The sequence below is a fragment of the Vombatus ursinus genome, unplaced genomic scaffold (assembly GCF_900497805.2).
Source record: "Vombatus ursinus unplaced genomic scaffold, bare-nosed wombat genome assembly UNPS02014778.1, whole genome shotgun sequence".
In the NCBI taxonomy this organism is placed as follows: domain Eukaryota; kingdom Metazoa; phylum Chordata; class Mammalia; order Diprotodontia; family Vombatidae; genus Vombatus; species Vombatus ursinus.
The window spans coordinates 44288404-44305300 of NW_020954556.1; the positions used below are offsets into that span (position 1 = coordinate 44288404).

The 16897-nt window shown below is 37.0% G+C and overlaps 1 pseudogene; it reads left to right on the plus strand.

Moving 5' to 3' along the window:
• Positions 1 to 384: 384 nt before the first annotated feature.
• On the plus strand, positions 385 to 750 carry LOC114045128 (annotated as a pseudogene).
• The last annotated feature ends 16147 nt before the right edge of the window (positions 751 to 16897 follow it).

Consider the following 16897-nt stretch of genomic DNA (forward strand, 5'->3'; position numbering starts at 1 on the left):
ACACAAGGAAGAGCTTTTACAAAAATGGAGCGGTGGCAGACAATGCTTGAACCTCACTTTCATTGAAATTGGGTCAAAGAAGGAAAAAAATATATATATGCTCTCAGCTGGATATAGAAATCTATTTTACCCAAAAGGAGAAGGGGATAAGAGAAAAGAGGAAATTATTAAAGGGATGTGGGGGTGGAGCCTGGCCCCAATAGTGTTCTACAGCCCCACTCCTCGACCCCTCCCCTACTTTTCACCCTTCCCTTTTTCTCCCCTTCCTTCACCACTTCCTTCCCCTCCCCTACCTTCCTCTACCCTCTCCTTTTCCCTCTCCCCCCCCCAACCCCATCCTTCCCTCCATCTTTTCTCCTTCTCTTCCCTGGCCTAGATAATGCCATGGTGGAGACGGCTGAGGTGGCCATGGAGCCCACTGAAGTGGACATTAAGGGGCTGTGCCATGATGTGTTCTCCAAAATGGCCATGTACCTGACAGGTGAGCTGACAGCTACCGGTGAAGACTATAAACTTCTGGAAATTATGAACAAACTGACTAGCTTGAGATATCTGGAAATGAAAGATATTGCAGTAAACATAAGTAGAAACCCAAAGGACTTAAACCAGAAATATGCAGCATGTCAGCCTTATCTGGATCAGATCACTTTAATTGAGGAGCAAGTAGCAGCTCTTGAGCAGGTAGCTTACAAGTTGCATGCATATTCAAGGAAATTAGAAGCAAAGTACAAGAAGTTAGAGAGGCAATGAAAGAATTCTTTAGCACAAAGACTTTAACTACAAGAATGTTACATAAGAGCTGAAATAAGTGAGATGGAGCTTATCACTATGCTTCAGTTCCTAAAAGGAAGTCATGCTGCTGATCCAAGGAGAGTCCCAGCCCCCCCCCCGGTTGGATGTGTAACTTTGGCCACCCCATGTTTCCTAAACCTGTAGCCCCTGGAACTTCATCTTATCATGTGCTTCATTGTGTGCTCTGGACCAAGGCTCAGAAATCAGGATCAACCCCATCTAGAGCAGACATAAAGGTGAAGTTGAGGCTCTCATTTCCCTGTCTCCTCCCTTCTACTCAACTTATGACTCTAAAAAAATAAAATAGAAAGGAGGGCAGATTAAGGAAGGCAGTGATTGGAAGCAAAATAGATTTTTGAGGAGGGACAGGATAAAAATAGAGAGAAGAAACAGAAGAAAATGGAATGCAGGGAAATAGACAATTATCATAACTATGGGCAGTTAAGTGGCACAGTGGATAGAATGCTGGGCCTGGAATCACAAGACTCATCTTGGTGAGTTCAAATCAAGCTTCAGACACTTACTAGATGTGTGTTCCTGGACAAGTCACTTAACCCTGTTTGCTTCAGTTTCCTCATCTGTAAAATTAACTGGGGAAGAAAATGGCAAACCACTCCAGTATCTCTGCCATGAAGAGTCAGACACGACTGAAATGACTGAACAACAAACATCATAGCTGTGAATATGAATGGGATGAACTCACCCATGAAATGAAAGTGGACAGCAGAACGGATTAGAAAATAGAATCCCACAATAGACTATTTACCAGAGACACACTTGGAACAGGAAGACATAGAGTTAAAATAAAGGGCTGGAGCAGAATCTAAAATGCTGCAGCTGAAATAAAAAGAGCAGGGGAAGCAATCATGATCTCAGACAAAGCAAAAGCAAAAACATCAAAATAAAAGATAATGAGGGACACCACATTTTGCAGAAAGTTACCACAGGCAATGAAGTAATATAAAAAGAAAATTTACAAGTTTCTCTGGAAAAGGTTTCATTTCTCAAGTATATAGAGAAGAGAGTCAAATTTATAAAAATAAGAGCTATTCTCCAATTAATGAATGGTCAAATGATATGAATAGGCATTTTTCAGAAGAAGAAATTAAAGCTATCTATAGTCATATAAATGCTTTAAATCACTATTGATTAGAGAAATGCACATTAAAACAACTGAGGTATCACTTCACACCTATCAGAAATGTAATACAAAAGCATTTATATCAGTTCCTTTTGTGGTGGCAAAGAATTAGAAATCGAGGGAAGGCTCAACAACTGAAGAATGCCTGAACAAGTTGTGGCATATGATTGTAATGGAGTAGTATTGTGCTGTGAGAAATGATGAGCAAGTGGTTTCATGCAAACGTGTCAAGACCTTTATGAGCTCAGGCAAAGTGAAGTTAGAAAAAACAGATCACTGTGCACAGTATCAGCAATGTTGTAAGGATGACCAACTGTGAATGACTTGGTAGTCTGATGAATACAATGATACAAAACCATTCCAAAGGACTCATGATGGAAAAATGCTATCCATCTTCAGAAACAGAACTGATGAATTCTGAATGTAAAATAAAGTATAATTTTCTCAATTTTTTTATTTTTTGCTTTTTTGTAATGTAAGTAATATGGAAATATGTTTCGCATGATTTCACATGTACAATTGATATCATATTACTTGCTTTCCCAATGGGTGGGGAAGAGGATAGGAGGGAGGAAGAGAATTTGAAAGTCAAAATTTAAAAAGAAAAGAATATTGAAATAAATAATATTTTAAATCCTAAGAAAATATTTATTACAAGAAATGTCTCACTGGGTAGGAGAAGTAGAAGGAATATATTTGGAAATAAATGTCATATGATGGCTATGAAAACTGTAAAGCAGTCTGGCAGAAATTAGACTTAGACCAACACATTGCACCATATCCTAATTGCAAATTCCAAATGAATTGTGTAATCTGAATATGAAAGATTATATCATAAAAATTAGAAGAGAAGTAGATCATGTGTATTATGGGCAGGAGATGAATTCTTAACCAAAAGAGATAGAGGCAATTATAAAGTATATAATGGATAAGTTTGGCTTCATGAAATTAAAAAGCTTTTATGCAAGTGACATAAATGGATACAAGATTAAAGGGAAATAGTTAACTTAGAAAAAAATAAAACTTTGTATGAAATTTCTTCCATAAGTGTGTTGTATCCAAGCTATATAGATAACTAGTAAATATTTAATAATTGAAATCATTCATAATGATTTCATTATGTGATTAAAGGACATGAACAATGTTCAAAAGAATAACTGCAAATTATTAATAACTACATGCAAGAATGCTCACAAATTACTACCAATAAGTGAAATTCAAATCAAAACAACCCTGAAGTTTCACCTTACACCCAGAAAATTTACAAAGGTGAAAAGAGATGAGAACAGTTAATGTTGAAGGGGTGATAAGAAGGTAGACACATTTCTCTATTGTTGTTAGAGTCATGAATCAGTATAATAATTTTGGAAAGCAGTTTGGAATTGTGTAAACAAGGTGACTAAAATGTCTATCTGTATCTGTTGACCCAGAGATTCCACAAGTCATATAGATTATTGATTAAAGAAAAGTCCTCAAAGTTCACCACAAATATTTTTAGTATCACTTTTTGTGCTAGCAAATAACTTGAAATAAAGTACACGCCCATTGGATGAGGAATGATTAAATTTGTGATGAATGAATGTAAGGGGATATTATCATTCTGTAAGAAAAGGTGAATACAATGTATAAAGAGAACAATGGAAAGATTCACATGAACTTCAGTAAAAATTGAATAAATTTATATGAACTTACATGAAAAACATATACAGAAGAAAGTAAGCAGTACCAAGAAACAATATATTTAAATGACTACAATAACGTGAATGGAAAGAACAACATTGATGAAACAATTGAAAATGAATGTTGCTAAATCACAAAATACAAGCATGGCCCTAAAGAAGAGAAGTGAGAATACATCTACCTTCATTGCTCTGCGGAAGTAAGGCCTACAGATGTGGAACTTTGTATATACTGTACTGTTAGTTTTGCTGATTTTTCTCTATTTTTTTATTTTTCATAAAGAATGGCTCTCTGGGAGGTGAAGGATAGAGAGGAAAACCTATGGGGGATATAAAAAGCTACCAATAAAATTTATTTAATATCTTTATTACAAGGGACATCTCACAGGGTAAGGGAAATAAATACTGATAAGGGAAAGGGAAAGTAAGGGGGTAAGGGAAAGGGAAATGTGATATACAAACCATCAATAAAATAAGGTTTTTAAAGATTTTATTCTTAAGTGATTTTTATGCACGTTTACAGAATTCTTCTGTAAAATTTTAGGCCATGGGCATGTCAGAGTGTAACCAGAATTCCATTTATTATCTGTCAAATTTTGCTTATTTCCTTTGAAGTTTCCCATCATTTCTTCAAGAACCAGTTTCTCCTTATTGGTCATTATCAGTTTCATGAGAATAGTTCTCCTCAACGTACCCTTCACCATCAGTAAACAGCTGACTTATTAAGGGTCATGCTAAGCCAAATTAAGCTAGATGGGACAATGAGATTATGTACCTATAATTTCCTTCCCTGTGTAGAAAGTGGGTCCCTAAGGTCTCCTTACATTCTAGAAAAATTTCTGTTACCATCCTGCCCAACTGACCAAGCTTATTCTCTGCTGAATATTCCACAGAGGATAGCTAATGGAAGAGAGGCAGCTAGGTGGCACAGTGGGCAAGAGTGTAAGACTTGGACTCAGGATGACCTAAGTGTAAATCGCATCTCAGATATTTTCTAGCTGTATGACCCTAGCCTTAGTTTTCTAATCTATTAAATGGAAATAATAAGAATTCCTTCCTCATAAGGTAGTTGTGTGGATCAAATATGTATAGCATTTTGAAAACCTTAATGGGCATTATAAATGTTAGTTATTATTTTTAGGGGAACAAACATAGTCCCAAAGGAAGAAACCCAATCCCTTGGATAGTAGTAGTTGTCACTTCCTCTGTTTTGGGGTGCCTGGGACCAACTCCTCATACTCCTCATATTTTAACCCAGGTCTCTCTGAAGTATTTGTTAGCATGGGGCAACTGTGCAGATTTTCATCTCAAATAAAACCTAGCCTGAGAGGTATTTGCTGATGATTGTCAACAATCAAATGAATTATAGATGATGTTGGTAAACAAAATGCTGCCTTGATGAATGATGAGTTGGCTGTACCATGACATGACTGCTAAGTCATTCAAAGCACTGATTAAACCCATTACAGTAAAATAATCACCATCCATTACCTTTAATGTCGCGAACTGACAACCTAGTTAAGGCAGCTGATGGTGTCAGTGGAGTGATTTGTTGTACTGCATGTCCATTGACAATAAATCACTCCGATAAATCAATGAACAGTAGCAATAAAACAATATATTTTCATTTTTCTTGACATTCAATTACAGAGTGTGTATACTGACTTATTCTTAAACACTAACACTGATATGGCAAGCCTCAACATTCACCAGCAGCTAACACAGCTTTATTTTGCAGGGTATGTTGGTATGCGCAGGAGTGTGAATGGAATATCTGAGCAAGTCTCTGTATCTGTGTAATACATAGTTGCTGATACTGATTCATTAATATTTTGGACATATCAAAGTACTCAAAGTCTGAAGGGGCCTTTAAGATAATCAAGTTCATCCCCTCTATTTTACTGAGGAAAATGAGGCCCACAGAGTTGATATGATTTGCCCAAAGTCATACAGATAGTGGACAGCAAAGTTGGGATTTGAACCTAGGCTCTCTGACCCCAAATCTAATTTGTTATTTCCATTATACCATGTGCAACTTTCTTCATTTAGTTTCCCTCTTCCTAAATGCAACCAAGAAAAGAAGGTCAATATGACATAATAATAGCTAACATTTATACAGTGCTTATTGTATGACAGGCACTATGCTTAGGGCTTTACAATTATCATCTCATTTGATCCTCACAAGAACTCTGGAAGGTAGGTGTTATCCTCATTTTTACAGTTGAGGAAACTAAGGCAAACAGAAAGTAAGTGACTTGTCCAGGATCATATAGCTAAGACCTTCCTGACCTGATTCTGGGCCTAGTGCTCTATCCATTGCTTCATCTAGTATTCAGAAAAGTATTAGACTTACAGTTAGGAGATCTGGGAATAAAACTTGGGTCCAACACCTAGTAGGCATTTTACCATTGATGTCACTCAATGCTCTTCCTACTCACCTGTGTTTCTTGGAATCCTTGTCTTCCTTCAATACTCAGCTCAAATAGCTACTATCTATGAATGGTCTTTCCCAACCTCTCAACTACTACTGTCTTTCCCTCTAAGGTTACCTTACATCTTTGTATGTATCTTACATGTATTTATTTATAGATGTGGATATAGATATGGTATGATATGAGTTAATGTAACATAACATAATATAAAGTAACATAATATATGTATATACATAGAAATTAAAGATATGGTTGTAGATATGTATATGAATGCCCATATGGACATTGATCTGCCCTTTATATATGTATATGTATGTAAGCTCCTTGAGGGCAGTGACTGTTTTTGTTTTTTTCTTTGTGTCTCCAGGACCAAGGTATAGGATTTGGTACATAGTAAGTACTTAATAAATTTGCTTGTTGATTGATGATAAATTTTCTCAATTTCATGAGTTGTAAAAATTAAAATAGTAATGCTTTAACTATCTGTTAGGGTGGTTGTGAGAAAGATACTTGATAAACTTTAAATCATGTTATAAATATAATTTATTATTATTATATTTTCACTAAGATTCTACTCTAGTGCCAGATCATTGAGGTTACCATGGTTTCTTGAAGATTAGGCCAGGGAAGATAAAATTTTGTCTCAGCAAGCAATCTTGGTCTAACTTGGCAACCTTACCAAGCTGGAAGGCCTAATTATGTATTGGCATTATGGTAGATATGTGCCTATTGTTTCAGGGACAGTTTTGTATGGAGGAACATTTCATAAGAGAATGGGCCACCTACCAGGTGATGATGCTTTTGGACACAGCAACTCATGAAGACCTACTTAGTATTGTGTAGCTAGAATCCATGTTGATGGAATATCTACACTAATAAAATCCCAAGGCTTTAGAAATTTTAATGAACTAGTGATGGTGGGGGTGGACAGGTGGTCAGGGATTCTGTATTCTAGTCTGAGCTCTGCTATTTACAATGTGATTTTACACAAGCCCCTTCACTTTTCTGTGTCAATTTCCTCAACTATTTAATGAAAAAGGTTGGTTATTTAAAGTCTAAAAGTCTAAAATTCCATGAATTTTTCAGTATTTTTATTCACTTTGAGTCTGGATCCAATGATCTCATTCATATGATGAGAAAATTCTCTTAAAAACTTCACTGAAGTATGGTCTGGAATCTCTTTCCAAGATTAGGATACCTCTAGTAATCATAGAACCTCTGAATTAGTAAGGGTCTCTGAGGTCATCTAATCCAACCCATGCTTGACCAAGAGTATCTTCTATAGCATTCTGTGGCAAGTATCATCCATAAGGCTTTTGTCTCAGTAGTCAATAAGCCAGTCCTAGTAGGCCTTTCTTTTCTCTTCACTGATTGCTCAATGGATCATTTTATCTCAGAATTCCAAAGTATGATGTCAAGAAAATTTGGTATCTGTGCTAAATTTTGTCACTACTTGGCCCTCCAACCTAGTACCCTGGCCACCCTTTCCACTAAATAATGAAATGTCTTCATTTTCTTTTTCTATAAAATAAGGCTGACTTTTCATGTCCCATGAAGATATTTTTAGGATGTGATGGGATCACAGATATAAAAGCATATTGAGAGTCAAAGTGATTTATAAAAATTTTACTCATCACTGAAGTGGCTTGGAATCCAATATTGAACTCCAGAGTCAAGCTTCCATAAAAAATAAACTTAAATTTTAAGCTTATTAAACTTAAGCTTATCTACTATAAATTTCAAAATCCCTTATGTCCCCAGTGTCTAGCACAATGCCAGAACATAGTCAGCACTTAATAAATGCCTGATAGATTGTTGAATTAATTTTAATAATTTATGTTGGAAATTTGTCTAAAGTGTATTAGTCTAGAGAATACCAAAGACAAATTAAACTTTTTTGTTATTTATTCTTATCAATAAAGTAATGTGCTAAAATACAATAATACTTAGAGGACCTTCTGAGGTATAAAGAGTTTAGCTTTGTTTCACTAAATTCTCCCATACTGCCATACAATTCTGGCATGTGACTCTTCTGTCTCTTTCTCTTGGGGGCAAGGGTCAACAGTTACTTGTCTTCTCAATTGGTCAATTTTTATGAACATAATATTATACATTATGCAATCATTCCTTTTCTCTGTCCCCTCTCATCCCACCCAGTTATTGTCTTTCATAAACCAGGGTAAAACCAAAGGTTACCAAGGGGATTCAAGTAATGATAACCCTTATTTTACAACAAAATCTTTGGTTTTTAAGGGTCTGGGCTAAGGGCGGCTCTACATCTTTCCTACAAAATCAAGTATGTTGTTCCTCAGAAACTTTTTTTTTCTCTTTTGGCTTTAAGACAGTGTTCCAGGTATTTGAGGTTGACTAAAGTATTTGTCCCCAGTGTATACAACTACAGCAACAAGGTAATCTTGGGGGTTGAGGACAGAATTTTCTCAATGGTGTCTGCACAGATACTCTGGATGCTGGTTGGTTTAGCTTGTAATTGCCCTACTATACAAACACATGTTTAGAATGGGGAAGGCTGATAGCTTCCACAGCAAAGGGAATAATTGGATGTTAGGGGATGAGGGTGGAAGTGTTTGTATTAGAGATAAACCCCATGAAATATCATTTGGAGAGTGCCATGTAACCTGCCTTTCCTCCCTCCTACTAATTATTCCCAATTCGATCCATATTTTGGAGAATATTGACTTGGGCCAAAACTCCCTTTCCTGGTTATTGTTCCTTTATATATGTTGCATCCCCCAGGAGAATTTAAGATCCTTGAGGACAAGAACTGCTAATTTTTGGATTTATATCATAAGGCCCTAGAACAATGATTGGCACTGGGAGGTACTTAATAAATGTGTGTTGATTGATTTGTTCTACAAATGTTCCTCTAGTGAAAAACCTTTTGGTTTGAGTAGAATTCTGGTTCAGAAACTCTTTGGTCTCTCCCTCACTTTTTTGCTTCTATTCTACTAAAAGTCAAGGCAGAGGAACATTCCTCCAGCGCCCTTTGGGGAAATGGAGTCTGATCTTCCAAAACCTGATGGTTCTCACTGTTTAATTTCATCTCATTCATCCTGAATGCTCGGTTAGGTCTTTCTACAGACTTAGCAGCAGCCATTCTTTGAAATAAAATACAATAAGATTTGTTCACCTGGAGTTCAGACTATATGCCTCCCCCACCATGAGCATCAAATGGTGGCTGGCTGTGTCTATGCTTTTAATGGAGTGGGGATGCAAATAGAAATTTGATTAGTTGAGTACTGTGCTACTCTAACAGGCTTCTTTAAATTTCCTTAATGAGTGTAGCACTGCTAAGAGGAAAGGGGTATTTTTTAGTGTTTTCCCACTCCAGTGTTTGAGTTGTATGGTGCAAAAAGGCCTAGAGTTGTCATCAGAGAACCTGCGCTCAAATTCTGTCTCTTCTACTTACTACCTGTGTGACCTCAGGCAAGTGATTCCACTTCTCTGGGCCCTAATTTCTTTATCTGGAAAATAGAGGTGAGGATAGGAAAGGTCCTTTCATCTCTAAGTTTTACATGGTTTGAAGGTCATATATTATTTCCTAACCACTCTGGGCTCATTCTAATTTGAGCTCAGCTCATGCTATTTATTCCCTTCTCCTGAATATCCTCCATTCTCAATCCCTTCCATCCAAATTCCAACTATCTTCTAAGTACCAATTTAAGTCCCACCTCCTCCATGAAGCTTTATTTGATTGACTCAATGTTCTTTGAGCTCTGACATCCTGTAATGTTCTTTTAACAAAAGACTGTATATGTGAGTTCTTTGGTATAGGTAACTTGCCATGAGGGAAATTCCTCTGCCAATACAGAACAGATTGGCACCTACTCTTCATCTTTAAAGTCTGCAGAGGCACCAAGAGGCTAAGTGACTTGTCCAGGTCAAATAGGAAGTATGTGCCAGTGACAGGATTTGAACCCAGGTCTTTCTGATTGTGAGACTGGCTTTCTTTGCACTATTTACCCAACACTATTTATCACAACATTCAAATGTATAGATGAAACAATCATTGAGCACATAAGATGTCCTTTTTTCTGTTATTCATTATTGATTCTCTGTATTGGTCTGCATACAATATCCCAAGATTCAATAAGACAGACACACTTGAGATATTTCTTTAGCAGTTACATGTATAACTTCATCCCCAACCATAAGCGCAGAGAATGTCATGGTTAAGAATAAGAGCAAAATGAACAGAACCAAGAGAACATTGTATAATACAGTGACAGCATTATTGTTTTAAGAATGATTTTGAGCAAATAATTATTTTGTCTATTATAAATACCCAAATTAACTATAAAGGAGATATGAAGAAAGACACTATCTGCATCCAGAGAAAGAATTGATAAATAGAAGTATGTATTGAATAATTTTGCATATAAACATATGCATATGTATGTCTGTATGTGTATATGTGTATATATGTGTGTGTATATGTATATATATGTATATGTATGTGTGTATGTATAGGGGTGTGTGTGTGTGTGTGTGTGTGTGTGTGTGTGTGTGTACATATATATATATATATATGCTTCTTTGTGTCTAATGGTAGCCATCTCCAGGGTGGAGAGGAGGGAAGAAAAATAGAAATTTACATGATAATTTTCTTGTATATTTCAAAGGAATAGCAAGTTGTATGTAGTAGATTTGCAGTTTCATATACAATCGTCTTTTTATTGTACTATGTTATAGAAATATTTTTATTCCATAAATTAAAAATAAAATTAAAAAAGGATATGTTCCTTGGGGGCAAATATCAGGTCCTTTGAATCCCATCCAAATTATTGTCAGCTTCTTAAATATGTCAGGTATGGACTTTTTGGCAGGCCTTTTGTTTTATTCTTTTCTTTGTGACTCTTTAGTAATTGCCTCATTGGATTACTGCCTCTAAGTCAAGATAACCCAAAGCACCTAGGACAGTGTCAGATATCTAGTCAGCATTTGATAAATACTTGCCATATGATTAACAACTCAATTCCTACTGAACATCAGTCTTATTGAGAAAACTGGCTACAGCCTGTCCAAAATGACAATCTAGTCAGGAATGCCTCAAGTTTAAAACTCACTTTACTACTAATTGATCACAATCTCATCTAAAAACTCTATGTCTTTTATTACTCATATTGATTCAATTTAACTTAACCCACTGCAAGAAATATTTATTATCTAGCCTGTCCATGTGCAAAGCATTACCCTCAACTCTGAGAATGCAAAGACACAAAAGAAGTAATTCTTGCCCTCAAGAAGTTTATACACAAGTCACAATATGCACACAAATAAGTAAATATTAAATGTATACAAAATAATACACAGCAGTTTCAACAGGTAGAACATATTGACAACCGCAGGAATAAGGAAGGGGTATATGTGGGAGGTGGTATCTAAGCTGTGCTTTGAATGTAACCCCTGTCCCAAAGCCTATTGTATGAGATATTCTGTCTTCATTGGTGGAGATGAATGGCCTACCCTCCATGAAGGTTGGGGCAGAGTTAGGAAGAGCAGGTAAGCTCTTGGGACTCCAAGCCCCACTTGGGACTCCAAGCCCCACTTGGTACTCTTCAAGCTTCAAGTTGTTTTAGGTGCTTCTGGCTTCTAGCTTCAAGAGATGAAACAGACCAACTCCACTTCAGGACCCTGAAGGAAAAGACATGAGAGGAACTGGAAATCTCTACCAAGTCCCTCTCTCCAACTTGCTACTCTCGAGGTTTTGGTGAACTTGCCCTTGGGTGAGATCCAGAACCCTCTCTCAGTTGATCTGGGTTATTGCACTCCCAGTTGGAAAGCTCCTCTACTCTGTGTTGTCTGACATATACTCTTCTGAGTGTACCTTCTCTGACTTTGTTACTACTACTACTGATTTAGATATATGGGTTTTCTTTGCCATTCACTATGTGTGTTCTGGTTGGGAAAAGGGTTGTGTTGGATAGAGAGCTTAGGGTTCCCTTTCCCCTCAAAAAATAACAATGCAAGCAGAAGTTAGATTGATCATCCCCTAGGCTAACAATATTTAAGAGAGCAGAAAGATCTAATTCTAGCATATACCTCCTCTCTCTGAGGAGAGCAGAGTAGCCTCTGGACCCAATTTCCTGTTCTTTCTGGCAGGATTTGAAGTTCTCTTGGAGGAAGAGGCCAGAGATGTTAATTTGGCCTCCCTTCAAGCCTCACAATGATACAGTCACCCCCCATGATACTGGTGGAAGGACAGCACTCACCACATATGGGGCCACGCCACATGTGGGTTCTCCTTTATTATACCAATAAAGCTAGAAATTCTGAGAATTAAAAACAAAAAGGAAGTACTTTCCAGACACAAAGGAAGAAATTGTGTTATTGGTAACACCTTTGTGTAACTCACATCTTCTTACCTCTCCCAGACTCCTCTCAGAATCTTTCAGATAACTCTGACAGGGGAAAATGCATTTGTTTTAGGGAAATAATTACAAGGTAGGTTCAATACCTCTTTTAAAAATATTCTTATCAATCAGTTAGAAAAAACACATTTTAGTAGAAAATGACATATAGAATGATGGAACAGGAATATCAGAATGCTTATAATTAATTGTTCCCCTGTGATAGTTTGTTGAAGATTCTGAGGTCAAGTTGTGAAAATTCACAGCTGTGGGTTTCCCATCTGCTTTACCATCCTTGTTTTTCTCTTCCCCTCCCCATTCCCCAAAGACCCACAGCAGAGCCATCCCCTTTATCAGATGAGCCTTTAAATTAGGTAATCTTTCTATTTTACTAACAGAGTTATTTCAATTCAATTTTTCCCCCTGAATTTCATGTGAGGATTTGAGTCTGGAACTTGTTTAGGAAGCTACAGTGGCAAGTACATTATGGCTATTTGAAAAATGCAATTAAACCCTGGGCCAGGGTCCAGGAATGCTGGCAGATAGATAAGTTTAAAAACCACGGGGAGCTAGTCCATTGGAGCCATATTAGCACCATCTAATTGCTGCTTTAACTTTTTTTTTCAGCTGGACAGGTTGTTTTGGCAGGGGCAGGGTGCTTCTAACACCAGAATATGAACCAAAGTGAATTTATCATCAATTTGAATGTGTTTGTGTTTGAATTAGTCTGATGCTTGGCCACTAGAAATTGTTTCCTCTAAACCTCCGATGCTGTTCCAGCTGTTTGCAGCCCATTGAATTCTCTGATTTGGCCCCACCCTCAGTGAGAGCAAATGCAATGGGGCTACCTTGGGTTTGGCTACTGGGTTTGGAGACTTCCCAGAGACTATTTTATCAATGAAGGTGAAAACAAAAAAGTGAGGAACTAAGTGTGGGGGGAGATAATGATGAAAGGTGTTTAAAAATTATTTTGGGGAGTGGTGTAGGTGGAGAAACAGCAAAGTTTATTAGGTAAAATGCTGGACACAGAAGGAATTAGATTTGAACACCACATCAGAACTTTGGATAAGGAAACTAGCATTTCTGAGTCTCAGTTTCTTCATCTGTAGAACTGGAATACTATAGGATAATATGTGTACAGTGTTATACATATTCTAAAGTGATATAGACACAAGAAGTAGAGATATGTTAGGTTGACCTTACTCTTGGGCAATCACTTCTCTCCTCCTAACTAAAGCCTGAAATTTCACCATTCATTGTTTTGGATTAAAAATTGCCTTCTTCAGGCCCTGTAGATCTCAGTGTGAGTGAGATCATCATATGCTTTCCTCCCTGACAGAAAGGATTGGAGCAGTATGAAGGTATGGTATCATTGGAAGGGATGAAAAAAAAAAGGTAGAAAGAGGAAAAGGATCACAACTTTACCATTTTACCTCTGATGAATAATACATCAGAGGATTTTTAATAGAGGATTGTTTGTAACCTGAGCCTCCCCAAGTATAAAGGAAAAGGCATTGGTTCTCTCTATGTTTCCTCTGATCTTCTTACACATTGACAGCTTGCACCCACATTCCAGAACTGCCATCTGATGACTCAAGATTTGTCGGAAAGGGAAGAGGGTAGGGGAATAAGATGACAGGAAGGATGCTCGTGGTTAGAGGCAGGGAAGTAGAAATTTTTAAAACTTTCAAAGGGAAAAATAATACCTTTATGCCTTCTTCTTCCACATTTCAAACCCTATCTGTATATTGCCTTTCTAGAATTTGTTCTTCCCTTTCCTGGCCAGATAGATCTCTCTTATCTTTTCTTTCTTTCAATGCCTTCATTTATTCCCAGCTAAACTCAGCAGAAGGAATCACTGGGCTGGGATTCAGGAAACCTGGGTCTTCTTTGCTACTGTACCATCTATTTACTGGGTAACCTTGTGCAAATCACTCAACCAATCTGCATTTCAGTCTCCCCACCTGGACAGTGAATGAGAAAATCCTTACTGAATGGCACCTCATGCCAACTACATCCTGGGTAGTTTACAAGAACCTAGAATTGGATATGGTGTCTGCCCAGCTGTCTGGCAGTACGTACGTTCCTACCTAATCTGGAATCCAGACTCCTAGGTTCTGTTGGAACGTGATGGCTGTGAATGAGCATTGAGTACAGGAATTCTTCCCTGATGCTTGCAGTTCAGAGGGAAAATACAAAGAGAGGAAGGGAGGTGAATGTGGAGGCTTTCAGAGGACCTCTCCTTAAAATGGTGTTTCCTAACCTTTTGCACTAGATTAGGGACTCCTGAAAATTTTCATATTTCTTTCTTGGGCCACCCTGACTTATAGGAAGATTATATGAAAGATTATCTGTCAAAATTTGAAAGTATGGATCTCTTTCTCAAGCTCTCATTTCCATATATACATATATGTATATGTATATACATATATGTATATGTATATATACATATATGTGTGTGTGTGTGTGTGTGTGTGTATATACATATATATACATATGATATTGTACGGTCTCTGGAGGGCAGGGCTTGTATCATTAATCACTTTTGTCTTTGTATTCCCAGGTTTAGTATAGTACCTGGCTATGCTAGTAGGTATTTATGAAACATTAATTGATTAATTGATGCCATTATTGCCTGAAATTCTTTATTCCATCCCTTCATTATAAACTTCACCAAACTTTAGATGGAGTAGAAAGGACATTAATTCTAGAGTCAGAGGACCTGGGTCCAAATCCCAACTCTGCTGCTTACTACCTTTGTGACCTTGGGCAAGTCACTTAACCTCTGTAGGTCTCAGTTTCCCCATCTGCAAAATGTTGTTGGACTACATAGACTCTATGGTTCCTTCTGGTTTTAGATCTCTATCTTTCTCTTCTGCCCCTGGCAGTCCAAGAACCCATCCAGAGGGCCAGGTAGCAGGAAAAGCTGCCATCAACAGGGGTGTCCTCCTATCTCCCCTTCCCCTTTCATCTAGGCTTTTTAAATATTCATACTCCTTCTGTTCTGTTGAAGAATCTCCAGATCTTACCACCTGTCCTACTACTGCATCCCAAGATACCCCATACTTTTCCATCAGCTTTGTATGTATGCCCTATAATTCCCTAGAAATGTCATATTAAACTCCCTGGTAACCTAAGGACTTTTAGGGCCTTGTCATTTGTCTCACTACCATACCGTCAGAACTTTGGGGCCTTTCTATCTGCTTTTTAACTGAACTTTCCTTTATGTCTTGTCTCTCTCAATTAGAATATAAGTTTTTTGAGAGCAAGGACTGTCTTTATTTTTCTGGTTGCATCCTGGCAGTTAGTACAATGATAAACACATAGCAAGAACTTAATATTTTTTTTCATTAATTCATTCTTTCATTCACTGGACTCAGTAGTCCTAAGACTGAATCTTAGTTCTTACTAATTACTAGTTGTACAACTCTAGACAAGTCATTAACCTCAGTTTCCTCAATGATAAAATGTAGATAATAGTAATAGTTGCACTATCTCTACCTCATAGGGTTAGTAGGAAGAAAACATTTTATAAATTTTAAAGTGTTAAATGAATTTGAATTATCATTATTGTTTGTAATATTTTAAAATGAAAGTTTATCTCTGGGAAAGGTCAAGTAGTTATAAAGACTTATAGTGTACCAGGCATTGTGCCAAGTACTTGGGGTACAAAGAAAAGCAAAAAACAGCTCCTATCTCAAGGAGCTCACATACCATTGAGCAAGAAAATATACAAACAACTATGTATATTTAAAAAAATACATATATATATATAAATAGAAGAGAGAGAGAGAGAGAGTAAATTGGAGGCAATCTCATGGGATTCCATATTAAATTCCTAAATCTTCACGTAAATTAATTTGTCCAATGAATTTTCTTCCTGACCAGAGATCTGAGACAGTCTGCTGGTGGTAACTGCTTAATGGGGAAGAAGTGTTATGAATTGGGCAGAGGGGAAAAGGGTTAGGAAGAGGACAGGATTACCAGTAGGAGAGGTTAAAGGAACTAAGGATAAACTGATTTCACAATTTTATCAAGGGCTAAGCTTGGTGGAATGAGTTGGCAGATGGTTTAGAGTAAATAGTTCAAAAAACAATTGATCTATGAATGTCCCTAGTTTGAAGTAGGGGATAATGAATAAGGACATTTTAAAGCTAATGGTCACTGGAGAAATTTGTGATTTTTTTTTCACTCAATGTAATTTAGCAGACAAAGTGCTGGATTGAGAGACACGAGGACTGGATTCTGACCCCAGCTCTGTCACTATCCTTGTAACTTTAGGCAAGTCATTAACATCACTGGGCCTCAATTGTTTTCATTTTAAAAATGGAAAAATAACTGGTATCCTCACAGAATTACTATGAATACTAAAGAAAATCATAGGACTATAGGTCTATAATCAAAAAGACACTGTAGAAATCATCCGTTTAATTTCCTCATTTTCCAAGTGAGAAAACTGAAGCAAGAGATGTGAAGTGTCTTGCC